Source organism: Podarcis melisellensis, assembly GCF_964234715.1.
Source record: "Podarcis melisellensis genome assembly, chromosome: 1".
NCBI lineage: Eukaryota > Metazoa > Chordata > Lepidosauria > Squamata > Lacertidae > Podarcis > Podarcis melisellensis.
Window position 1 is genome coordinate 119,177,362 of NC_138528.1, and position 27,927 is coordinate 119,205,288.

The 27,927-nt window shown below is 44.0% G+C and overlaps 1 long non-coding RNA gene across 2 annotated transcripts; it reads right to left on the reverse strand.

Moving 5' to 3' along the window:
- Nucleotides 1-841: 841 nt before the first annotated feature.
- Nucleotides 842-17,101, reverse strand: LOC309363642. 2 transcript variants are annotated; one of them, XR_014165500.1, is made up of 3 exons: nucleotides 16,410-17,101; nucleotides 15,086-15,152; nucleotides 842-2,225 (listed from the first exon to the last, which is right to left on the reverse strand). It is a non-coding gene; the product is annotated as an uncharacterized lncRNA (long non-coding RNA). The 2 variants fall into 2 exon arrangements; XR_014165501.1 differs by lacking the exon at nucleotides 842-2,225 and adding an exon at nucleotides 11,307-11,421 and having other exon boundaries at nucleotides 16,410-16,997.
- Nucleotides 17,102-27,927: the final 10,826 nt, after the last annotated feature.

Below are 27,927 nucleotides of genomic sequence, written 5' to 3' on the forward strand. Positions count from 1 at the left end.
GAGGGAAATGAAACAGGAGAGCAGCACTGTTGACTTTTTCAACCCATCAAGGTTCCTTTGTCCCTCGTAAATGCGGCAGACCCTCCAAGTGCCCTTGTTTTCCAGGGACAGTTCCTGATTTAGAGAAGCCGTCCCGGTTTCTGATTTGATCCGGGAATGTCCTGCTTTTCCTTAGGATGTCGTTGTTTTCATTGGAGAAATGTTGGAGGGTATGGAGTTATCCGACCCTCCTGCCATCTGAAGGCAATCCTCTGTAGGGAAGGGTTTGTTGTTGTGTTTGGTTTTTTTTAAAAAAAAGTTCAATGTTTTATTATGTTTTTATATATGTTGGAAGCTGGGGCAACACAGTAAGATATACAGGGTTGTTGTTGAGTCATTTAGTCGTGTCCGACTCTTCATGACCCCATGGAGCAGAGCACGCCAGGCACTCCTGTCTTCCACTGCCTCCCGCAGTTTAGTCAAACTCATGCTGGTAGCATCGAGAACACTGTCCAACCATCTTGTCCTTTGTTGTCCCCTTCTCCTTGTGCCCTCCATCTTTCCCAACATCAGGGTCTTTTCCAGGGAGTCATCTCTTCTCATGAGGTGGCCAAAGTATTGGAGCCTCAGCTTCAGGATCTGTCCTTCCAGTGAGCACTCAGGGCTGATTTCCTTCAGAATGGAGAGGTTTGATCTTCTTGCAGTCCATGGGACTCTCAAGAGTCTCCTCCAGCACCAGAATTCAAAAGCATCAATTCTTCGGCGATCAGCCTTCTTGATGGTCCAATATATGTGGTATAAATAGTAAAATTATCATTATTGAATGGGACACCCCTATTTTCATCGGAGAAATTTTGGAGGGTATGTGAAGCCAGCACAGGGCAAATACCTGGTCAGGTTCAGATTGCTGTGCCAGAATCTGTCAAACCTAGAGAGAGAAAGAGACCCTGGTGAACATCTTTGAGAGAAGGAGTGTGGAACTGCATCTGCACAGCTCAATGCGACAGCCCTTCAGATATTTGAAGATGGCTCTCATATTTCCTTCTCAGTCTCCTCTTTTCCAGGTTAAACATACCCAGCTCCTTCAACCGCTCCTCCTAAGACTTGGCTTCTAGGCCCTCAATCATCTTGATCACCGTCCTCTGCACACATTCCAGCTTGTCAACATCCTTCTTAAATTGTGGCACCCAAAACTGGACACAGTACTCCAGGTGTGGTCCAACCAAGGCAGAATAGATTGATTCTAATAATTCCTTTGATCCGGACACTGGGCTTCTGTTGATGACAGACAGCTGACATTTTTCACAGCGTAGCGATTAACATTATTACCTGCTAATATCTGCTCATTGAACACTCTACACACCTACAGAGGCTGGTTCAAAAGTTGGCTGCCAAAACCACAGGGTGTGACATTTCTGTGCTTCATGGAGTGGCATGGCAGGCAAACTGACACTTTCTAAATAGCTAAATATTAACCGTTAGTGAATGAAAGGTGCAACTCTGCTGTTATTTATGTTTGCTTCTACCCCACCTCAAGGAATCCTGGGAACTCTGGTTTGTTAAGAGTGCTGGGAATTGCTGCTCTGCAAGGCTAAACTACATTTCCCAGGGTTCTCTGGGCACAGTATGGTTGAAATGGTGTATGTGCGGCCTAGTGAGTTTGAAAATGCATTGCTTCATCTTGTTTGTTTGGTTTTAATTTAATGTGTGTGCTTGTGTTGTTTTATTGGACCCTGACGTTGCTTGCAATGAAAGGTGGGGCATGCATTTTTATAAATAAAATAAAATGTTAAACGCCTCAGTCCCAGTCTGTCCTTTTCAAAGGGTCCACTTCTTGCTATGAACCTTCCCACTCTTGTGCTAGCGATATCCCGAGTCCCGTTGCTGAGCATGCAGGGACTAGGAGCAGAATCCGCATACAGTCCAGAAATCAGGGAATCCAGATGATCACAGAGCTAAGGGTCCACAGATCAGGGAATCCAGATGATCACAGAGCCAAGGGTCCAGGTGATGAGCAGAGAGCAGAAAGGTAGAGTCTGGAATCACAGGCATTGTTTCCAGCATCTGACGGCTGCTGAGAGCTCTGCTTAAGAAGGCTGAAGCCAGAAGGTTCTCATCAGTGCCTTCTCCTCCTGGCCTTGAAGGCTGATCAGCTGCAGGTGGAGTCACTCCCCCTTCTCCCCCTTCAGGCTGCTGTTCAGCAGGTGAAGTTGACTCCTGGCCCTTGACAACTCTTCACTCTCCTGCTGCTCAAAGAAAATCCAAAACAGGTACTCTTCGTTTACCCATTGTGTGTTCTGCGAATAATAATAATAATAATAATAATAATAATAATAATAGCCACTCTGGGTGGCTCCCAACAGATTAAAAACAGAATAGAACATCAAATATTGAAAACTTCCTTCAACAGGGCCGCCTAAATAATAATAATTTCTTCTAAAAGTCAGGGAGTTGTTTATTTTCTTGACGTCTGACAGAAGGCAGTTCCACAGAGCAGGCGCCACCACCGAGAAGGCCCTCTGCCTGGTAGTCCATGTGTAGCCCATTCCCCCTTTTCTTTTGCTGGAGTTGCCCATAAGGTTAGTGGCAAGTTAAAGCAGACCAGTTAAAAACTAAAACTCATGTCTACTTAAGTCCTCTACAAACTCCCCACTTCCCTATATCCAAGAAGAAGAATGTGACAAGCTCATTTGCTTTCAACAATTCTTCCCTGCAAGGATTTATCGTTTTAATCGGCAGCGGTAGCCTGGCTAATTATACCACGGCCAATTTATGTACATGCTAGAAACGCAAGCTTCATTGACTACAAAGAGGTTTTAAAATAATAAACCATCCCACTCCACCCCGACAGAACCTTTCCTGTGACGCATCATGCAGTAAGTACCCTGCCTGAGCAGAAACAGCTTGTGTTTTCCTTGGCAAGCGTGTCTGCAACAATGTTTCCTCTTTATTTTTTTAAAAAATAAAATCTGAAGTGAAGAGCGTCATTTTAAACAATCAAAAATTAAGAAAATGAACACATAGACAGGGCTGGGCCAAAGGGCAGCAGGGCTTCGCACTGTATTGCAGAATGTATGGCACAAACACGCAGGCCTTTAAGCCAACAATTTCTCCTCCAGGGATTTATTTGCACCGAGCATGTCTCCGCACGAATGTGAGTAACAGGCTTGCTTCCATTCCTTTCCATCTGACTTAGTTACTCTGGAGTCTTCTCCAGGAGAGTATTCCACTCTCTGTACACTCAGCAAGCCAAGAGTATCCCAGATTTTCCTTTCACTGTGAACTTGCCGGCTGCTTCTGTATCTTATATAAAAAGATGGATTTTCGAGTTGCAGGGAGTTTGACATAAACCCAGGACAAGGAGAACGCTGGATTTAGTATACACGCTGGGGTCTTCTCAAGGATGTAATGATTTTGGCCCCTATCCAACAGCTTTCTGGCCCAGCCACACAAGTGTGTGTGTGTGTGTGTGTGTAGACATGTGTCATCCCTTGTAAAGGGAATTGGGGTTGCTTGTGTGTAAGTGGCCGCTGCTCTTGGCAACGTTCTCTGGCTAAACTTTTCCCTGAGCTGAACAGCACTTTCTCCGTGGCTGTGTCAGTCACTGGCAGAATCCGTCAGTGGGCGTTTCCTGAACTTCTTCCAGCATAAAAGCTCTTTGACACCAAGTCGCCGCCTAGCCTCCCTGCACGGAAGTTTTCTGCGCAGAGTGGGTGTGGCCAGCGGAGGTCCTGGGCTCTCCCCGCTGGTCTCTGTGGAAGAGTCTTGGAGCCATCTCTCGTCCTTCCCGGCTCTCTTTTCTTCCTGGTGTCACGCTGATCTCCTTCCTCCGAGGAAGTGTTCCCTCTCTCCCGGCTGGGCCCTTCTCCGGCATCGCTCGGGAGCCTCACCTCCACTCTTGGCTCCGATGGCAGTTCCCTGACATCCCCCATTACAAATCAAGCAGCATTAACAACACATTTAAAAATCTAACATGTGCTTCCAGACAAAATAATGAAAAACCACGTCCATCGCAAAACAGCAGCCACAAGGAATCGTTTCAGAGAGCACATCGCATCTTGCAAACAACTGCCATGTACGTTACTCAGACCTGCTCTGCTGTGGGTGAGTGCTGAGAAGTGAGCGGGGTGAATCAAGCCTTAGTCACATCAAGATTAGACTACTGCAATGCGCTCTGTGTGGGGTTGCCTTTGAAAAGCACCCACAAATTGCAGCTGGTACAATATGTGGTCGCTGGGGTGTTGACAGATGCATACAGAAACACTTTTGCAACTACTTCACCGGCTCCCACTTGGTTTCCAGACCCAATTTAAAGTGCTGGGCTTGACATTTTAAGCCCTAAATGGCCTGAGCCCATGTGAACCTATGTATTGTTAGGGGTTTGGGGTGTTAGCCTATATGCCGAGACCCTTCTAATCCCTGGATCCGGCAAGTGTTAGAATTTAATCAAGGCTTCTGATTCTTGGAATAGCCAGGCTAGCCTCCTGGTGAGGGGTTAGCTGGGCGATGAGCCATTAAGGGGAACAAAGGAAGCGGCTCTGTGCGAGACGGCAAGTGGATGGGGCCCCCTTTCCCAACTCAGCTTGTGGGTAAAGACAAAGCCAGAGTTTTAGAGCTGAAAATTGCAGTGATGTGAGCTGGAATCAAAGTAGCAAGCAGGAGAGAGGGGCATGCTGGATCTATATTTGAATCCAAGGCTGTGGCTATGGAAGAAAGAAGACCCTTTTGGGGTGTTAATGCTGTGAACCCCTCCACCGTGCCTGGAACCCCTGGAATCTTGCACCGCTAGGAAATTGGGGTGGTCTGCAACGGTATATATGGATATCTTCTTCCATGGCCCTGCTTCTTGTGCCTCACTGTCTGAATTATACTAGACGGTGATACAAAACAGGACCTTCTCGGTGGTGGCACCTAGGGACATTTATATGGCTCCTTCTTTGATGGCTTTGGGTGCTTTTGGGGTGCTTGGAACAGCACCTTCTCTTACTTCTGGTGCTATGACCAGTGTGGCAGACATTTTAAGAATCCAGTCTTCTTCTTCTTCTTCTTCTTCTTCTTCTTCTTCTTCTTCTTCTTCTTCTTCTTCTTCTTCTTTTTCATTAAATTTGTATACTGCCCTGCAGATTTCAAGGTGGGTCACAAGATAAAATCACAATATCCAAACACAAAATACATAATCAAAACAAAACAAAAAAACAACCCAATAACACCTCCCCACACATTTTAAAAGGGTATTGGATGTCAATCAGCTAAAGGCCTGGTAGAATCATAGAATCATAGAGTTGGAAGAGACCACAAGGGCCATCAAGTCCAACCGAGGAATGTTTTTGCCTGGTGCCTAAAGGTGTAATGAAGGCACCAGGTGAACTTCCCTGGGGAGAGCATTCCACAGACAGGGAGCCACTGCAGAGAAGGTCCGTTCTCGTGTTGTCACCCTCTGGACCTCTCATGGAGGAGGCACACGAGAAAGGGCCTCAGAAAATGATCTCAGGGTCTGGGTAGGTTCATATGGAAAGAGGCGGTCCTTGAAGTATGTCTTATTAGTCACCTTGGAAAGTTTTAGTCAGAAGGCTGGTTACCAATCTTTTAATTAATAAATAAAATCCCCACTCCCACCCACCCCAACCAGTTTTAAGCTGAAATGGCATTGCTAGGTGACGTTGTTCTCTGGTTTCAGAGTTGCTGGGAATTGTAACTCTGTGTGGCGTAAACTTCAGTGCTCAGAATGCTTTATGGAAGAGAATGTGCTTTGAATGTGCTTTCCGTGTATACGTAGTGTATATGGAGCCTGAATCACGTAGGTTCTGCAGATGACTCTCATCTGCACCAATCACCAGCCATGCAGAAGGGGAAGTAGCGAGAGTGAGTTTAGGGTGAACATGTGCCTTTGTGGAGATTGCATGCACTGAAATGAGTGCATCTGATCTTATGGGGCAGTGGCTGGGAATCTCTTTGCGAATGTAGTGGTCATTAGCCTAGCAGTTAATCTAGCCCTGTTTAATTTCTTTAATCATGAGTGCCACATCTGATACATGAATCCAGCAGCAGCAGCAGAAGAGGAGGAGTTTGGATTTGATATCCCACTTTATCACTACCCGAAGGAGTCTCAAAGCGGCTAACATTCTCCTTTCCCTTCCTCCCCCACAACAAACACTCTGTGAGGTGAGTGGGGCTGAGAGACTTCAAAGAAGTGTGACTGGCCCAAGGTCACTCAGCAGCTGCATGTGGAGGAGCGGGGAAGCGAACCCAGTTCCCCAGATTACGAGTCTATCGCTCTTAACCACTATACCACACTTGGCAGGAGATGCCAAGCCTATTTAGAGACCAGCGAGACATTTGCCATCTTTTTTTGTTGGAGCAAAAGGAGGCTCTGCTCTCAAGTGTCTAATTTCGGTTGTTTTTATTGATTTTCCTAACACTTATTATTTTGAAAATGATTCAGTGGCAGTGTGGATACCTCCAGCTGGTACCTTCTATTTCCCATTCATAAATGAGGTCATAAATCAAGTACATCAACACTGTGTAATGCTAGGCACTTAGCAAATCTACAGGGCATCCCTATGCCCAGAAGTAAGTCCTGTTTAGTTGAATGGGACTTACTCCTTGGGAAAAGTGTGTACGAGGTTGGTGGAGATGTGTTTTGGAGGTGCATTTAAGCAAGTAGGTTGGACTCATCCTGGCAGTCCTGACAAATGGAAGCAAGCTAGCTAAACTGATGCATTGTCAAAAGATAAATATAAATAAATGCCACACACATACAGCGCCACAGAGGGCAGAGATCTGCACAATATTTGCATATGGTAATGCAGGAGAATATCTCCACATTTATCTGTAATTAAAACAGAAAAGCAATGCATTTCACCATAGTGGAGAAGACTGACCTCATGGTGCAGATAACTTTAAATCCATAACTACTTGGCGATCACTCATAGCTGAGTAAGTGAAGGAATGGGTTTCCCAAAACCAAAACTGACTGTGCTGTCAGTCTGAAACGGGCCCCCAAAATCCCCATTTTCCTCCTCCAAGGGAGCATTTCTAAAATGCACTAACTTGAGCTTTTCAAGCTCAGGAAGCTTGAGCTTGAGTCAATGTATAAACAGAAAACCCAGCTTTATAAACAAGTGCTCAAAGTGCTCTCCTTTATCAGTCCGTGATGGCAAAGGATGGCCTTGGCTGTTCCAGTGGAGCAGGGATGGCACATCTGGGTCTTATCTTACATCCTGACCACACTCTGACACACAGACCTAGTCCGGGAACAGCACCAAGAGACCTTCTTACCCCAAAATAAGGAATACAGGAAGGGGAACACCCTTATATGGTTAAGAGTACAGGAAGAGGAACACCCTTTTATGGTTAAGAGTACCGGAGCAGAAACATGTGTGATGTCAACCTGCGTGTATAAGCTGACGTGGCTGGATTCCTGGGGAAGGGGGGAGAGGGTGCCTGGAGGATATATATACTGCATGAAATTTCTCATTTCTTTGGACTTGCTGTGGACTGACCATGCAAGTGTCTTCTGCTATCCGGAGAGCAGAATAAACACTTTCTCTGAACCAAACCTTGGTGCCATTTGACTTCCTTTCTCCCTCCTGGGAGCAACGCAGACCCCACCAGTCGGTATAGTCTAATAAGGCTACATAAGATTGTCCCCATGAACACAGTTTTAACAGTGAGTCCGTAAGTGACTGTGGAGGCCGATTCTGGATCCACACATCCTTCCACAGTGGGGAATAGGTTTCCAGGCAGGAGTTGATCATGATGAAGGTTTTCTAAGCGTGCCTTCCTCTTAGCACGTTTCTCCCTTTCGTCCCAACTTCAATCTTCTTCAAAGCCCATGGCACCTTTGGTAAAAGCTGTTCTCCAATTGGAACGCTTGCAGGCCAGTGTTTCCCAGTTGTCGGTGTTTATACTACATTTTTAAAGATTTGTCTCAAGAGAGTCTTTAAACCTCTTTTGTTGACCACCAGCATTACGCTTTCTGTTCTTAAGTTCCTTGAGTACATCATGACTGGATGCTAACTGGCCCCATTGCCAAAATTATTCTCTCTTTTCATCCTTCCACTTCTGCAGTTGCAGAATAGCTTGTTAGCCTGCAGATTTGGACCTGTCATGGTGTTTTTAATTTCTCAAGGCTGCTTGACCCGTTATATTTTTTAACAGGCATGTGTTTAGCAGGCAACTGTTGTTCTAGGTCTTCTAAAAGAAGAGCCTTATTGGACCAAGCAGGTGGTATGAACCTGCATGCCTCCATCTCTGCTAGGTGTTGTGAGTGGGCCTGGACAGCAGGTCTGCAGAACTTGTGACCTGCGAGTTGTGGCACACAATGAATGCAGCACACAGGCCATGTTCTATGACTTCCAAATGCTCAAAACTCCTTGGCACACCCTTTTAAATTTTGTTTTGCATTCACAGGCCTGCAGAAAAACTGATTTTTCTCAAGACTGGTGGGGCCACCATCCCTGGCTGGTGGGCCTCAATCCATTTGATGAGTCTAAAAATTGCTCAGGCTTACTCAACAAAGTGACCATGTACTATTGACAGTACAATTGCATCATTCTTAAATCCCACTTGGGTTTCAAGCCAGAAAATTACGCCTGATTAAAGGTACTAAGCCAGTACAGTGGTACCTTGAGTTACAAACAACTCAGGTTACAAACGCTTCATGTTGCAAACTCCGCTAACCTGAAAGAGTTACCTCGAGTTGAGAACTTTGCCCCAGGATGAGAACGGAAATTGTGTGCTGGCAGCGCAGTGGCAGCAAGGGGCCCCATCAGCGAAAGCACGCCTCTAGTTAAGAACAATTTCAGGTTAAGAATGGACCTCCGGAATGAATTATGTTCGTAACTAGAGGTACCACTGTAAATTCTAAATGCTGTGATTCTAATGATATATGTATATATTAACTCACCTGTATCCCATTCAGGTTTTTTTTTAATTGATATTTTATTGAAAGATTTTAATTTATAAAGAAAGAATGTGATAAATGAGAGGAATTTTAAAAAGTGGGGAAAAGGAGTGGGGAAAGAGAAAGGAAAAAAAATACTTAGGACTGCTTAGGACTGGGATGTTGTAAATCAACTTCATGATGATGATGATGATGATGATGATGATGATGATTATTTTGCCCTGTCCATCTGACTGGGTTGCCCCGAGCACTCTGGTCAACTTAGGTTCCACTGAATTTACTTCCAGGTAGTGAGTACAGGATTGCAGCCATACGTGAAATATTTGTATGCTGCTTTTTAAAAAAACATAAAAACAAATTAAACTGACCAATAGTGACTGATTAGTCCCTCATTTCCTCCTCCAGAACCTTCACATTGTCACCAACTACCCAAAAGGTTGTATTTAAAAAATGAACCTCAGAGAATTACTTAAATCACATGGAAGTATTACAAAAGTACTTCCTATGTGCAGCTCCATGAAACTGGGGAAGCCACCAAGAATAAAATGATATTTCAAGTAGGAAATACGAAAAAGGTGAGTAAGAAGTGACCTGATAGAAGTTTATAAAATTTGGTATGGCATGGAGAGGGTGGGTAGAGAAATGCTTTTCTCTGTCTCTCATAACACTAGAACTCATGGGCATTCAATGAAGCTGGAAAATTCTGGACAGATGAAAGAAAGTATGATTTTATGTAGTGCATAGTTAAGCAATTTGTCAGCGACTGGGCAGAGGAGGAACGGTGAAGACTGCCTCTCCATCCTGACCCTTCCAGGGGGGAGAAAGAGGAAGACAGCTTAGATTTTCAACAGGAGGTTGAAGGAGGTCACAGTTCAGAGGCAGATGAGGGGAAAACATGGGAGAGGAGGAGGCAGGACCTGAATGGCAGCTGACTCACACGGTGTCTTTAGACAGCATTTCAGACCCCTCCATCTCCCAGAACCCGGCGGGCCTTAAAAGTAGGAGAGCAAAGAGCTTGAAGACAGTGGGCACATAGCAGCACCTATAGAGAAAGTGATGATGATGATGAATGAGGAAGTAGGAGAGACTGGGGGGGTGGAGATTCCCTTGCGACGCCATTATCCAAGAGGCTGGGTTCTGTAGCCTCTCTCCGTAAGTTTGAAATAAGAAAGGACTGTAAGAAACTTTCCCTTGTCTTTTTACTTTCCTGGGCAACCAGCCGGGAGCCACTGACAACATCCTGACACAATGGGGCTCAGTTCCACAGTAGTTGGTTAGGACCACGAATTTAAGAGAGAATTGGACAAATTTACGGAGTATAAGGCTGTTCTTGTGGGACGCCAGTGGCGCTGTGAGTTAAACCACAGAGCCTAGGATTTGTCAATCAGAAGGTTGGCGGTTTGAATCCCCGCAATGAGCTCCTGTTGCTCAGTCCCTGCTCAGTGGCTTAGACCACAGCGCCACCTGCTCCCTTTACCTGCCAATCAGAATAGACAGTGAACAGGTAAACGGAGCAGTGATCTGATTCAGGATAAAACGGCTTCCTAAATTCAGAAGGCCTTTTCGTGTGTACCTAATTTAGTTGCATTTCCTAATGCAATTATCTCATTAATGCATATGACTAAATTAGGACGCGGGTGGCGCCGTGGATTAAACCACAGAGCCTAGGACTTGCCGATCAGAAGGTTGGTGGTTCGAATCCCCGCAACGGGGTGAGCTCCCATTGCTCGGTCCCTGCTCCTACCAACCTAGCAGTTTGAAAGCACGTCAAAGTGCAAGTAGATAAATAGGTACAGCTCCGGCAGGAAGGTAAACAGCATTTCCGTGTGCTGCTCTGGTTTGCCAAAAGCGGCTTAGTCATGCTGGCCACATGACCCAGAAACTGTACACTGGCTCCCTTGGCCAATAAAGCCAGGTGAGTGCCGTAACCCCAGAGTCGGTCACGACTGGACCTAGTGGTCAGGGGTCCCTTTATCTTTACCTTTAAGGCTGTTCTTGGTCAGCCACTCTGAGAACAAAATGCTGGACGAGTTGAGCCGTGGACTCCATCCAGCAAGTTCTTATTGTGTTCTTATGTTCTTAAATACTAGTAATTATTGAGATCTGTGTGTGTATAGAGAGAGTGCTTTGTGGCAGTTCTCACTCCGTTATTTTCTTCACAATCTTCCAGAGTAAAAACGGCACTTCTTAAAGGCTATGCTTCCGATGGGGGTGGAGTGAGAATTTCAGAATATTAGCTGCTTGCGTTTTCTAAGGTGGCTGCACAACCACCAATAATCTAAGCCAAATGCACGCAATTGCCGCGTACATGTAGGTTCTCGTCTCCTGGGTTTAGATCAGAGACCGATCGGATGACTCACAGAAACACACGGAAAGAGATAAAAAGGAAACAGCATACGTTTGAAGAAAGTGTTTGCGTTTGGCAGGGAGTGGGGGATTTCTTTCTTTCCTCTGTTTTCCCTTTTCTTTTTGACAACCATTCGTCACATGAGTCAGAGAGGAGGTTTGCGTGGGTAGATCTCTGTGGGCGGATGCATCTGTGGGTGTCAGGGTGAGACAGATGTAGATAGATGGCTGTAATTAAGTAGTTAGTGAAATGGCTATAATAGTCAAATGATTTTCAGATGGAGAGCTTGTTTTTTTTGTTTTCTGGGGTATTTTTTTGTTTTAAAAAAGCTCATTTAAAAAGAAATCTCCCAGCATTTATGTGCAATGCTGTTCTGAAGCGCGGCGAGCACGACAAGAGGAGGCAGTTCCATTTGCTTGAAAATGCAGCTCAAAACAAGCTGATCTCCATTTGTTTTTCAGGGGGGAAAGGCCGTCGTTGAACAGCAAGCCATGTGATCAATGTGGGACTTCAGAAGAAATGCAAGATCTTGACAAAAATGAGGTACGTGGGTGTGTTGACAGGGTTCCCCCCTTTAATTGCTTTCTTTGTTTGCTCCACTCCATCAAATCAAAACATCAGCCCCCCCATTGACTTCAGAAGGAATGTTAAGCACTCTCCCATCCCGAAATCCACGGGGCAAAAATCATTTCGCTCAGAGGTGGAGAACCTGTGGCCCTTCAGATGTTTCCAGGCTACAGCTCCCCCAATCATTGGCTATGCTGGCTAGGGGTGATGGCAGCAGGAATCCAAGCACACCAGGAAGGCCTCAGGTTAGCCAAACTCTTTCAGTTGGATCACGGCATTATTCATCCATTCATTTATATCCTGCCTCCTCGCTAAGCTCGAGGGAACTCATAAGAACAAAAATGAAGATAAATGGAATACAGAAAACAAACCGGCAATCCTTGAAAAGTGCAGCCATAAAAGCAGCAGATAAATAGGAAAACAACCGGGTGTTTAAGTGCATTTGGCTTTTAAGAGTCAAACTACACCTGTCTGGAGAGAGAGTCATTGTTTGCAGCAAGTTGTTCAGAGCCGAGAACCAGGAGGAGAGAGCTGGTGCCTGAAGCAACTGTAGAATAATTTTGTATCTAAGAAAATTCCATTACCACATCATTAATATCTGGTTCTAAACTGCGAAAGAAAACAGTAGAAAGCCTCAGTCCACAATAACCAAAGTCATGGGAATAGTTCATTTCTACCAAGGGGGCCCAATGCCAAGATTTTCACTGCAGAGCTCCAGGTGAAATTTACATGGATGGGATTCTTTTCTCAGTCAATATTGTACTTGATGGTTCGTATCTGTTCCCTTCTCACCATTAAAGCCCATCACTCATTGCTTCCGGTGGGGAACAACATGTTATATACACTTGTCTGTGCATACCTACCCTGGAAGTAACACCTGAGATTACTCACTGCAAAAAGATGTGGTACTATGCCAGTTCCTGGGCCCTGCCCCTATGACGCAGAAATGTTCTTATTGTAGCTCTAAGATTTTCTGGGGCACCGCTAAGAAGGTAAAAATTGTTAAAATGCTGGAAGGGTTATTTCTTTCAGGCTACTTGGGGGATTTCTGGGGAAATTGCAACATTACTATACTATACTATACTATACTATACTATACTATACTATACTGTCCTATATTTTAGGTTCATGTGCAAACGGAACAGAAAATAGACCTTTTTATCATTATTGCACACAGGTTCACAACAGACGACCCTATTGGTAGAGAAACAATAGAGATGTTCTTACGCTTAACAGTATATATATATGTGTGTGTGTGTGTGTGTGTGTGTGTGTGGTAAAGGGACCCCTGACCATTAGGTCCAGTCATGGCCGACTCTGGGGTTGCGGCGCTCATCTCGCTTTATTGGCCAAGGGAGCCGGCGAACAGTTTCTGAGTCATGTGGCCAGCATGACTAAGCCTTCCTTATGGAAGAGGGTTAGAGACTTTTTTAAAAAGAAAGAAAAAGGATGAAAGATGAAGATTTTAAAAAGAGCCCAGGATATCTCTGAGGGGAGGAAACGTGCTTCTGTGTTCCACTGAACCTTGAATTCCTACAGATATTTTGAGTAAAATGTAATTAATACCTTTTTCATGTTTTGCTATTGTTGGGATGCTTTGAGATGTTGTTAAAGAAGCCCAAACTCAGTAAATCAAACCTTCCCTAGATTTCTGAGATTTAGGGCATGATCCAGCCAAGGCTAAGCACTGCTAAGGCTCATCATTTTCAATAGGATAGTCAAATTCTTGCTCAGATAAGTAGAACTTAAAGAGGAATCCTATGCACTTTGTCTTACGCTGAAGTCTTACTCACTTCATTGTGCTCATTGGAACTTGTCTCTCAGGTTAGTGTGAGGATGGACCGATAACTCAGTCTTGGTTTCTTGCCATTTCTAATTATTCCAATCTTAAAATCAGTTTCTGCATCATATTTCTGCATCAGTTTGCAGTTTAAAAAAAGAGTCGCACAAAATATTGCATTTCATGGCACATTTTTCCTAAAATACAAATTTTTTTATTCAATTTTGCTTAATACACTTCTTTTGCAAACAAATTTCCTTAATATAATGTATCTTTGCAGGTTATTTTTCGCACGTATGCATTTTAATGCACACTTTCCCCTAATAAATGCACCTTTGTACACATTTTTTGGGGGGTGGATAGCTTCTCTTGCAAAATTTCGAGAAGTGCAAATTCCTAATTGTAGCTGTGTTTTGCTTAATGTCTTGTTTGACAAAGTGCAATCAATCAATAGAAACTTTATTCGCCTCAGCCGATGGCCATAGTAACAAGAGAACATTACAATATACACGGAAGAAAATGGGAATTAAATATAAAAACACAGTTTAGGGTCCTGAGTCAACGGTCAGATAATGGACCTTATTTTAATTGCTCCAGCTAAGAACCTAGCAACCTTTGCTGACAAAGTGCAAATGACCATTTTTTGTGTGCTCTATAAGACTCACTTTTTCACTCCGAAAATGTAAGGGGAAATGTGTGTGTGTCTTATGGAGCGAATGCAGGCTGCGCAGCTATCCCAGAAGCTTTCACTGCGCAGCGATCCCTCTTGCTGTTCTGGCTTCTGAGATTCAGAATATTTTTTTCTTGTTTTCCTTCTCCAAAAACTAGGTGCGTCTTGTGGTCTGGTGCGTTTTATAGAGCGAAAAATACGGTAGGTAGGGTTGCATTGAAATGCAAATCTAACCCACTTTCCTGGCAGGTATGCTTAGAGTTATAGCTTGGGGGAATGCTTTGCATGGCCTGGATCAGGCTCTTTATATTTTTTAAATAAAATGTATATATTTAAAATAAAATGTATATATTTAAAATAAAATGTATATTTTTAAAATAAAATGTATATCAATGTAATAACTGAAGGTAAGAGTTTATACAGAGGTAACATTTGCTGACGGACAGAACATTTACTTTGATAATTTTGTAATGAAAAACTAAAAAAAACCTCTTGAAAGCAGAAGTGCACTTCATCAGTCATATCATCATCATCATCATCATTATTATCATTTGTATAGTACTACCCTATACCCGCAGATCTCAAGGCAATTCACAGGATAAAATCACAGTGTAAAAACACAAAATACATAATCAAAACAAAAACAACCTAATAATCCCCCCCCCAAAGTCTAGCTTGACTTATTTCCCAGAATTAGCAGGCTTATTTTTTGACACTTGCTGGATCCAGGGATTAAAGGGGTCTGGCATCTCCCAGCTCCCAACATTATTGAGTGTTTCCCCTTAGGAAGGTTTCTGACTTTGAGAAAGGGCCACTGCTCAGTTGTAGAGCACCTACTTTTCATGAAGATGGTCCCAGATTTGAATCCTTGACATTTCCACGTCGGGCTGGGAGATGATCCTTTCTGAAATAATAATAATATATATAATATTATATTTTTATTTGTACCCCACCCATCTGGATGGGTTGCCCCAGCTACTCTGGTTGGCTTCCAACACACATAAAAATAATAATAAAGCATCAAAAATCAACAATGTGCTTTGCTGCCCCCTCCCATGCTTTAAGCCAAGCTGAAAGTATATTTGTACGTTCAAGCAAGGGAAAGTTCGTTCTTTCTCTTTTTAAAGCACAAACAGGAATGAATTTCTTCAAACTAGCTTGCAGGTTGTTCATGGGAACAATGGGGATTGTGACATCACAGCTACCAGCCAATCAGCACCGGGCAACCAAGACAACTCCTGCAGCACACTGGCAAAATCAGTTTCCCAGGAATCTTATCCTGGATTAGGTTTAGGAACAAGAATACAGTCAGTGTGCCTGCTCTTTTTATATACACCAAGGAAAGAAAATACGTGTAAGGACACCCTCTATTGGGCAGGAACAGACCTACAAAAGTACATAGGTTTTGTGATTTTGAGTACTTAGTTTTGGCAATCAGGACCTGCAACAAAATAATGGCGTGTATCATCACTCGACAACATGGGTGGTCATTCTGGATTTAAGCTAGCCAACTATATCCTCCTTAGGGGGAGAGATGTGATTCTGTGTCCATTTAAAGCTGAATCCATCAGATTTGTGCTTTACAAAACGATATGCGAACTAAAATGCAGCCGGGCTTCGAAATTTGCACTTATCTGAATTTTCTGGTGCAGAATTCTCCAGCCAGTGTTTGCAAAAATGCATGTTTTAGGAGAAAGTGTGCCTAGAACCCAAATATATATTTGTGGAAATGACATACAGAAAAGCATTATGTTAGGGGAAATGGCTTGCAGAAATGCCATTAGTCCAAACTATATGTGTGTGTGTGTTTTTGTGAGAAGAAATTCACCCTAAAACATTGAAGAATTTTATAAGGATTGTTTTTAAAAATTGCAAATTACTGCAGAAATGTATAGGACTGAATCTGAAGTTGGAGAAAAACTGAGAGAACCAAAATTGACAGATTTTCCCATCCTTATCCCTCAGGATAATATAACCCATAGGGGCAGAAGCAAGGCATTCCAGTTGTTTTCTGTTCCCCAGCACAACATACATTTTATTTTCCAATTCACATTCAACATCCCATGGCTACTGAGCATTGGATAACAACAACAACAAATTATTGTTGTTGTTGTTATTACCCCAACCACATTTTTTGTACTATTTTGAGATGTTTAACTACCTTTTGTACTTCTGCAAATTAAGCTTCCTCTGAGCACGCGAACATCTTGTTTTTCACTGGCCTCATGTTGGCTGCGGTGCTGTTAACACTCACCAATTGAGTTAACTATTAGCCGCAGCGATGCTCACTCTCCCTATTAACACGAAAAAGCACAGCGTGTATAATAAACAGATTAAAGCTGTAGGTGGTAAGAAATGCTTACGATCTGGTTGTCATAAATAGCCGTGTTCGTTTTGGAACTGACTACTCCATAGAAATTGATATAAAATGCCTTCTTAGGGGGGAAATGCTCACAACTATCAGATTCTAACCAGAACAGTGGAAACGGGCATATGTACAAGAGTATATGAGGAGAAGAATGGGTAGTTTTCAACCCAGTTTTACTCAGAGTAAACCCACTGAAATTCATGGTCCTAATTTGTTGCTGTTGTTTAGTCATGTCCGACTCTTCGTGACCCCATGGAACAGAGCACGCCAGGCACTCCTGTCTTCCACTGCCTCCCGCAGTTTGGTCAAACTCATGCTGGTAGCTTCGAGAACACTATCCAACCATCTCATCCTCTGTTGTCCCCTTCTCCTTGTGCCCTCCATCTTTCCCAGCATCAGGGTCTTTTCCAGGGAGTCTTGTCTCCTCATGAGGTGGCCAAAGTACCTGAGCCTCAGCTTCAGGATCTGTCCTTCCAGTGAGCACTCAGGGCTGATTTCCTTCAGAATGGATAGGTTTGATCTTCTTGCAGTCCATGGGACTCTCAAGAGTCTCCTCCAGCACCATAATTTAAAAGCATCAATTCTTCGGCGATCATCCTTCTTTATGGTCCAGCTCTCACTTCCATACATCAGTATTGGGAAAATCATAGCTTTAACTATACAGACCTTTGTTGGCAAGGTGATGTCTCTGCTTTTTAAGATGCTGTCTAGGTTTGTCATTGCTGGAGGAGGAACCGGAAAGCCACTCCAGTATCCCTGCCAAGAAAACTCCATGGACAAAGGCAACAGGTCCTAATTTAGTCATGTGTATTAATGAGATAATTGCATTAGGAAATACAACTAAATTAGGTACACGTGAAAAGGCCTTTTGAGTTTAGGAAGCTGTTTTATCCTGAATCAGATCACAGCTCCGTTTACCTGTTCACTGTCTATACTGATCGGCAGGTAAACCACTGAGCCTCTTGGGCTTCTTTTTTCAAAATGGACGTGCCCAGTTTACCAGGAACCTCTCCACTTCTGTTTCCTGTGCGGATTCCAATCTGACGACGCTCTCAACGGATGCAAACTCGAAAGTTTCATTTATGCCTTTGGATTGCCAGGCCGCTGGATACCTGCTTCTGCATCACCTCTCAGACCTGCAATTTGGTAGCTTCAATTTGGGTGACAGTCGGCTTCACTTTAATTACAATGATCGCTCAATCTGGAACAAAGCTATTTAAAATGCGGCAGAGGCTGAGCGTTTCCACCCCCCGTTCTCATTCCAAGTTGTGATGTATCCTGTGAGTAAGCAGGACTAGGGCCAAAGCGATGCCTGCTCACCTCGGATGTGGGTTTTTAATTTTTTTTTAAAAAAAAACCCAACCATTTTCACAAAAGCTTTGATTTCCCGTTTTAAGCCTAGGTGTTGTTTTTGTCAGAGGCGCTCACAGCCCAGGCCTCCCACTGTGGCATTGTTGTTGTTCTTCTCTGCAAGGCCAAATGTGTTTTTATTCTCATTCAAGTCACAAAGATATTGATAATAAAATCAAATATCCCTCACCAAGTGCCCTTCAGAAGCTTTGGACTCCAAGTCCCAGGAGCCCCAGTCAGGTATGGCCTGTGGGATGATGGGAGCTGTAGTCTGGGAACCTGATGCCCTCCAGATGTTTGAGACTACAACTGGTCCACAGACAGGGCTGGCCCAAGGCGTTTTGGAACCTGAGGCGAAATAATAAAATGGCACTGGGTCTCCACCAAAGAAGAATACACTCCAACACTTTTCTGATGAAAATAGGGTACCCTCCAACATTTATCTGATGAAAATAGAGGCTTCCACCCAACATTTCTCCGATCAGTGCTTTTTTCTGGGGGGTGTACCCCTAAACATTTTGTGAATCTTAATGGGAGAAGCAACTATTTTTTTAAAAAAAAATTAGTTTCTTCTCTAGCACGGTCAATCATCAGTTCCGTTGAATAGCGTGGTGAATCATCAGTTCTGTTGCTGCCCCCGATGGCGGCGGCCTCATTTCCTGTCACCGTGTTTCCTGAGTCTCAGACGGAAGCGAGCGTTTAATGTGTGAAGTAGGAGTTGGAATCTAGCACAGCGATTGGTCAGTTTCGTTGTTACCACCTCTGATGACGGCTTCATTTCCTTCATTTCCCGGTGTTTCCTGAGTCTCAGACGGAAGTGAGTGTTTAATGTGCGAAGCAGTGTGCAGTGTGGAGGTAACTTATTTATTTTTTATTATTTATTTATTTCATTTCTATAGCGCTTTATATTTTTAAGAAAAATCTCGAAGAGGTTTACAACATGTTAAAGCATCAATAGAGCAATCTTGAATCAAACATTTCTGAAGAAAGTCAAATATAGGGTATACAGTCAAAGCGATATAATTAACCGAAAACTAAAATATTATCTTAAAGATTTCAAAATAAAACATTACAAAGGAGGTCAGCTACAGAATACAGACTTAACACAAACTTAACAACAACAACTAACATCTTAAACATTTTTTTAAAAAACATTGCTAAGTGAAGTCAAATTACAAAATGCACATTTAAAACAGCATAATTAACAAGAGAATAAAATATTGTCATGACACGGCTGTTTGGCAGACACAAAAAGATGGGGCAAAAGAACCCAATAATTAGGATTTGTTACAGATAGGTAGCCGTGTTGGTCTGCCATAGTCAAAACAAAAAAAATTCCTTCCAGTAGCACCTTAAAGACCAACTAAGTTAGTTCTTGGTATGAGCTTTCGTGTGCATGCACATTTCTTCAGATACACTGAAACAGAAGTTACCAGACCCTTCTATATAGTGAGAAGGTGGGGAGGGGTATTACTCAGAAGGGTGGTGGGAATGGGTGATTGGCAGATAGCTGTGATGAGCCTGTTGACGACTCTTAACTACTGCAATAGGTCTTACAGGAAAAAGCAAGGGGTGAGAAGGTGAAAAATGGCTTTGTCTATTTCTGAAATTCCTTTGTAGTAAAACAGCTACTTGTGATTCACAAGACAGAGAAACCAGTAGGAGAACACTTCAATCTCCCAGGACATTCTATACAAGATCTCAAAGTAGCTGTTTTACTACAAAGGAATTTCAGAAATAGACTGGAAAGAGAAGCTGCTGAACTGCAACTTATCACCAAACTTAAAACCATGGAGAGACCTGGTCTGAACAAAGACATTGGATTCTTATCTCATTATACATGACAAAGCCATTTTTCACCTCTTTTGTAGCATGTTCTTTATACTTTGGTCCATTTACTGTATTTATTTCCTCCGATTTGAACTATAAAATGGTGATTTTCTTGAGTCAAAATGAGAGTATCCCTAAACCTTTAAAAAAAATATGAAAAAAATACTGTCTCCGATGAAGAAAGGAACATCTGTTGTGGGCTTCCCATAGGCATCTGTGAGGACTGGAAGTTGGACTTAGATGGGCCTTTGAGTTTACCTGACGGGTCTCTTTCTTATGTGCAAGTGATTCAGCAAGGACAGGAACCAGAAAATAGGGACTGCACTTGATAATGAGCGATGGTTAGAACGTATGGGGAAATAACATCATCAAAAATCTGGATGATGGTTTTGATTTTAAAAATCTGCTTTTGTATCTCTGTGCCGGGTCAAGTACCTATCTCCACAGGAGTCAACTGCTGCTGAATAACACCCAGTCTCTCTCTTTTCTTTTCTTTTTTGCTCTGACACATCATTCTAATTTGCTCCTCTGTGGTGATACTCAGTCATAACCACCCACAACCACTTGTGCGTACCCAGTCCTACTCACACAGCTCTCGCCCCTGCCTGGTCACACTGAATCATCCTTCCTGAATACCCGTCCATGCAGCTGTTTGCCGCTTCACAACTGCTAACTTTTCTACCAATGCCCCATGGATTTGGAACGATGAAAATGCCACCACTCTTCTCGTCTCTGTAAGCTGCTAAAACCAACTTGCCGCCGTTAAAAAACCAGGACTTTCCCCTTTACCTTGAACAGAAATTCGGAAGGTCTCCTTTTCTTCCTGCCCATGGATGCCACTTTCTTGGTGAAATTTTGCTCCTAGAGGGGGTACCAGACAATTGCTCAGGGATTCTAACAAAGCTACCTATCCATGTCAGCAAAAGTCTGAGACTATGGGTTAGCAGTAGTGTATCTCCATCAATCCTGTTACAGAGGGGATTATTATTATTATTATTGGTGAATCTGTCCATTTAGAGTCCTTCTGGTTTTTCAATGCTAAATTCCATTTGCTACTTTTCTGCATTGGTTTTGTTTTTAACTAGAAAAAGAAAGACTTCACAAAAATTGTCAACACTTTAGTGCAGATATTCTCCTGATGTGAATATTTCTGTACGCAATTGTGCCTCACATACACATCTTGGCAAGCAACATCTCCCTAACAGAATACAATTTTTTAGAATGCACACATGTTCAGCACACTTCCCTAAATGTATGCATTTTATGAACACATTTTTTTTTATATTAGAGAATTGCATCGCAAAACTCAGAGAAGTGTGGCTTGGGAAGAAGGTGAACTGAACAGAATTTCATCCCACCCCTAGTTAAAGAGCAAAACTGACCTTTATTTGAGTTCCTCTTTGGGGCCCTATTCTCTTCATCCAGTGTTTCCAAATGCTGTGAATCTTCATATATATAAACATTGGTTTCCTCAGCTTTTACACAACACTGCCATTGTCCTTTTAGATGCTATTGGCTTAACTACTCTGATGTCACAGAGATATTCAGGCTGACTAGATGAACGGTAAAGGAAACCTGAGAGACTTTAGAATTAAAATTCTAAGCCCAACAAGCAGCTTTTGTTAAACCATGCAAGTATTCCTTCACACCACTGACTTTTGAAGAAATCTTTGCTGGTGCAGATCTATTTCAATATGGGCAGTGCTGCTGCGTACTTAGTTTGAAGATGAACCAATTGTTTTACTACCACAAAACCGCTTTTAGTGCTCTTAGTTTAGCCCAACGATGGGGTATCTGTTGTTGGACTACAGCTCCCATCATCCCTGACCATAGGGTCATATTATGTGGGCTGCTGGGAGTTGATGTCAGGGCCTGGCTGGCTGAGGAGGAGTGGTGGAAGCACAGAGGGAGAGGAATTAGATCCTGGCTCCTGGCGGTGGGAAACCGCTCACAGCCCAAAGAAGGGGACGATCTGGGAACTACTTGTGGCAGGGAGCTTGAAGGATGATGAAGAGAAGGAAACAAGCAAGTGCCCCAGCACAAGGCAGGGGCAGGAATCAGACTTGGCAGCTCTACAGCAGAGCCACTCTGACAGCTTCTCTGCTGACAGCCTGCAAGGCAGCCCCCTCCCAGAACAATGCATCTACCTCATGGTACCTCTGGTTGCGAACGGGATCCATTCCGGAGGCCCATTTGCAGCCTGAAAAGAACGTAACCCACGCCTGTGCATCTGCACGCACGTGGGTCGCCATTCGCAGCTTCTGCGCATGCGTGTGACTTCATTTTGTGCGTCTGCGCATGCACGAGCGGCGAAACCCGGAAGTAACCCGTTCCATTACTTCCGGGTTGCTGCGGGATGCAACCTGGAAACGCGCAACCTGAAGCAAACGTAACATGAGCTATGACTGTATTGGACGTCACTGATCAGAGAGCCAGGCGGACACAGAGAGGGTCCCTTGGGACTCGCCGTAGACAGAGAGATGGGCCTCACACAGAGGGCTAGGGAGGGAAGTGGGCAGTCTGGGCAACTGCTTCATCAAGACAGGAGCAACACTTTGAAGTCTCCATGTGTTCTTTGTTCTGCTTCCTTCATAAAGAAACTAGCTGCAAGTTAGCCAAGTGGTTTCACTGTCTTTCTCTGGTCTGTGAACAACCTGCCCTCCTTGTCAACTCCCTGACAGTTGGAATGCAGTAACATCTCTCCATCCCCTCAGTGATACCCAAGGAGCCATTTCAAAACTTGAATGCAGGCAAAGACCAACATAGATGCAAATTAGCAAGGAGCAAGTTTTTTCTCTGAGAAACACCATGTGGCGTTTGCCTCCTAGGTGGGTCATAAGGAAAGGGTTAAATGTGTGTGAAGTGATTGGCCAGTGGGACCCAAGGGGAGGAGTTAGAGTTGGAGTTGTGTGGAAGTCAGTCGGGTGTTAGAGAAGGAAGAGGGAGGATAAGTCTGTGGGTTGGTCGAGTTGTATTGTGAGAGAGTGAGAGAAACTGATAGGAGTCAGATAGACAGTTGGGATAATCAGTTAGCAGTTGTTAAGAAGGTATAGGCCGATATAGAAACTAAGGATAAGAAACTGACAAGAAAAATTATCTGAAACCATAAACTTGTTAAGGCTTATAAAATAAACTTGCTTATTTGATTTAATGTTAACAACTGTCTGAACTCAGTGTGTACCCAAGAGAAATGGGTTGGTGGCAGCGGGAAAGCAATCGCAGTGGTGGCACAGGGATCAATGGACCGTCAAATGTCCGGGGACCCTGTGAGATTGCCACACACCACCACCACGGTTCAATGATCCAATGGCCAACGTGGACTGATAGAGTCATTCCAGTACCCAGGGTTTGCTGGGTTTGCTGGTCTGTGCAATGCTATGAAACAACAATCTACAACTGCCGGTGGCAATAAGATGCATTTTAATATCCAGCTTAATTTTAAGTTTTTCCGTTGGGGAAGAGAAAAAAGGGTCTCCCAGTTTGACAAATTTCATTTGGTTTTATATTATGCATGGCTTCTATCAGTAGCTCTAGCTTTTTTGCAAGTGGTGCTTTTGTAAGCTTTTGTAAGCTTTTAAAAAATAAATTCAGAAAGAGATTCTATTATCATGCCATGATTCATACCCCTTAAAGGCCTCCAAGCCACTCCTTTACCTGCAAGGCCCCTTCTAGGCAGATAGCCAGATCAGCTACTCTGCTCCCCACACACAGTATAGCCAAAAATAGTACCGACAAGCAGCTGCACAGATTTTTCTCAAAAGCGGCATGCCAATGACGAACCATCTCGGCTTCACAATCAGGAGCTGTTGTTTAATCAGAGCCATATTTATTAAAGTAAACATGTAAATAATCAGAAGCATTTCATTGAATCATAAGGATATGTGGCATTCATTAAGCTGTGCACTCATCAGCCTGGAAATGGTATAGGCTGGGGTTCACCTCTCACAAGGAAAGCGACTCTTCAGAAAATAGAATTTAGTCAGATAGGTGTCCTTCTCCTCTGAGTAGTAATAAGGACTAGTGGCTTGCTTTGGAGATCTAGCGGCCTTGCAAATAAGAACAACTCGGTTCCTGATCCCTAACCCTCCAGCTCCCCAAGGGGTTATCGTAATCTTTCTTAGTATATTAAGCAAAATGACAAATGCATTAAGGTGCGGGGGTGAGGTGAGCCTGTTAGAATTCCGTATCAGGCTAGTGAGCAAGCCAGATGTGAAAGCCTTTGGCCCTTTCATTACACACTTTTAGGCAAAAACGTTCCTTTTTAACCAGGTCTTTGGTTGATCTGATTGACATCCTATGCCCTTTTAAAATGTGTTTTTATTGGTGGGGGCTGTTGGGTTGTTGTTTTTGTTTTTATTATGCATTTTGTGGTTTTATATCTTTTATATCTTGATTTTATTCTGTGAACTGCCCTGAGACCTCCCCTGACCATTAGTTCCAATTGTGGCCCACTCTGGGGTTGCGGCGCTCATCTCGCTTAATTGGCCAAGGGAGCCGGCGTACAGCTTCCGGGTCATGTGGCCAGCATAACTAAGCCGCTTCTGGCGAACCAGAGCAGTGCACAGAAACGCCGTTTACCTTCCCGCCGGAGCAGTACCTATTTATCTACTTCCACTTTGATGTGCTTTCGAACTGCTAGGTTGGCAGGAGCAGGGACTGAGCAACGGGAGCTCACCCCGTCACGGGGATTTGAACCGCCGACCTTCTGATTGGCAAGTCCTAGGCTCTGTGGTTTAACCCACAGTGCCATCCACGTCCCAATTCCGGGTATAGGGAGGTATATAAATTCAATAAATAATAATTATGATGATGATGTGCATGACCCACATGTTGCACATGTGACGTTGCGTGTGTGTAACGTTGGGCCTCCTCAATATTGGGTACAAGATGGTGCCACTGCCTGCCACTCATTTTTACTCACTCAATCTTTTCTGGACTCAGCAAATGAGTCGGGTGACTGACTTAGTCTCTCCCAAGGGAGCGGGGTCTCAGGTCATCACTCCAGGATATGAAGAGAAGCAGTAGAAATCCTACTTACATTTCGAACATGCTGGAGGTTTCTCCTGGAGGACCGCTTTGCACTATCTCAATCTACCTAGAATGCCCACTTAACCTTCACCCCAACCCCTAATCCTACCTCTACCCCTAATCCTAAATCTCTGTCTAAAACAATCGTACACAAAATATAAAGGTAAAGGTAAAGGTAAAGGTACCCCTGCCCGTACGGGCCAGTCTTGACAGACTCTGGGGTTGTGCACCCATCTCACTTAAGAGGCCAGGGGCCAGCGCTGTCCGGAGACACTTCCGGGTCACATGGCCAGTGTGACATCGCTGCTCTGGCGAGCCAGAGCCGCACACGGAAACGCCGTTTACCTTCCCGCTGGTAAGCGGTCCCTATTTATCTACTTGCACCCGGAGGTGCTTTCGAACTGCTAGGTTGGCAGGCGCTGGGACCGAGCAGCGGGAGCGCACCCCGCCGCAGGGATTCGAACCGCCGACCTTTCGATCAGCAAGTCCTAGGCGCTGAGGCTTTAACCCACAGCGCCACCTGTGTCCCTACACAAAATATACACACAAAGTATATAAAAAGAAAAGTGTACACAAAATAAACGAAGGTTTGCATTGGGGAAAAACCCAAAAAATAAAAGAAAGACTAAAATAAATACAGAAGCAAAAAATAAAGAATGAAATAAATACAGAAGTAAAAAAAGAAGAAGTAAAAAGTAGACAAAAATAGAACTCTCTAATCTCTCCTCCTCTCCATCACCTCTGGACTCCCTCTGGCTAACCCACACTGGATATCTGTGGTTGGTGGTTTTTAAGCCAGCAGCAAGAGATGTCACAAAGGAAGGTGGGATGCTGTTACCTTGGCAACCCACCTACCTTGACACTGGGGCAGTATTGCTCCTCCTGAGTCGTGATTATTCTTCAGGACTTTGAGGCATCTGCTCAGAGGGGAATCTCCTCCTTCCTCTCCTGTCAAGAGGTTTCTTCCTGTGCCTGCCTGTCTCCTCATCAGGTCCATTCTTTCGCTGCTTTATTTCCACAGTAAACTCTTAATTGCTGCCGGATTGATTCTTGCACTAGGGGGAATACCATTTATTTTGAAATTATAATTAGATATCTAGTCCTCTTAGGGTCTGCAGGTAAGCAGTCTTTCAGCTTTGTTTCAGAAAGCCTCTGAAAGTTGGAAGCTAAGTATAGCTAGGTTTTGCAAGTCGTGAAAAGGCAAATGTCCTCAGAGACTCCTCGCGACTTTAATTAGACATGACCTTAGCCAGCTAGAAAAAGATGCTACTCAGTCTAAGCTAGAATATTATTTGGTTGGCTTTAGGGAGGTCCAGGAGTTTGCATTTTGGCATTCTTCATGTATTTCAAGAATTTCAGGAAATGTATTATTAGTAGTGTCAGGGAACTGCCATCGGGGCCAGAGGCGGAGGGAAAGCTCCAGAGAGATGCCGGAGAGGGTCCCAGCAGGCAGAGAGGCAGCACATCTGCTGGGGAAGGAAATCAGCGTAACACCAGGGGTGAAGGGGGGCAGATGGGGGAATCGGAGAGGAGGCTCCAGGACTCTTCACCAGAGACCAGCGGGGAGAGCACGGGTCCTCCGCTGCCCACACCCTCCCTGCGCAGAAGACTTCCGCGCAGGGAGAGTAGGAGGAGACTTGGCGTCAAAGAACTTCTTTGCTGGAAGAAGTTCAAGAAACGCCCACTGACGGATTCTGCCAGCGACTGAGACAGCCACGGGTGGGAAGCTGTCCAGACAGAAAGGGTTCAACCAGGCAACCTAGCCAGGAGTGGTGGCAACTTACGCACGAGCAACCCCCTAGAACCATTACAAGTAGTAATAGAGTTCTTCTTCCTCAGATGACAGCAGTCAACTTATGAGAGCCAGTCTCTGAAATATGGCGATGATGATGATGTCACCTTTCACAAACACACAAAAACATACCATCCAACATTTCTCTCATGAACATAGGGACATGTCAAGACCCCGTGACCAGGCAGTTCCCTAGGGAGTGAATAACCAGACAAGACAATGGCATATAGATTTATGGGTTCAAATAGGCCACAACTTTAATGGTTACAGATATGAATGGTTTGGCACAGACACTGGGTGAAGCCAAATTATTCCTCTCTACTAAATCAAATAAGTGTTGGAGGCTGTGGCTCCGATCCGGTGGAACACTCTGTCACAAGAGACAAGGGCCCTGCAGGACTTGACATCTTTCCGCAGGGCCTGCAAGACAGAGTTGTTCCACCAAGCCTTTGGCCAGGGCACAGCCTGACTCCCTCCTTCGGCAATCTTCGCGGAGCTCTGGCCCAATGGTTGCCATTGGTTTGATTTGGATTAATTTTATAATGAATGATTTTAGAGTGTTGTGTTGTGTTGTACTGTTGTACTGTTTTATTGTTGTTAGCGGCCCTGAGCCCGGCTTCAGCTGGGGAGGGCGGGATATAAATAATTTTATTATTATTATTATTATTATTATTATTATTATTATTATTATTATTATTAAATGTAAAGATAAAGAAGGTTTCTTTTATCATATGTGGTGGTCTTGCAGTAAGGTTAAGGCTTACTGGGAAATGATGTACCATGAAATGAAAAAGATGTTCAAAATAACATTTGTAAAAAACCCCAGAAGCCTTTCTCTTGGGAATTATAGGGACAGAACTGTTAGCATATTTCCATTCCACCTTAAAAGGGAGCAGGCTATGTGAGTCAGAGTCTGCGTATTTCCTGTCCACAGGATGTTTATGTTTGCTATTGCTTTCGTTTTCTCTCTCGGTGCCTGAACACGCTAGCAGGCAGTCATGTTTGTTCTTTGTTCTGACCAACGCTGAATAAACTTGTAAATATGCTCTCCTGCTGTGCAACTTTTGCTGTGTGAATTCTGCTGACAGAGTGTGCACCAGCCTAAGAATGTGGCAATCTATTTCTGAGGCTTCGTGTTGCTAACTGCTGATACTGCACGTCTACGGGGGATCGATGGACGTCCGAAGTCCGGCTGGAGGCAGTGACGGTCGATGTCTCCCTGGCGTTATCCCAACAAGAACTACCTAAATTGTATAGAAACTTATCCATGTATGCTACTACAGTGGCAAGAATGTTACTTGCCCAAAAATG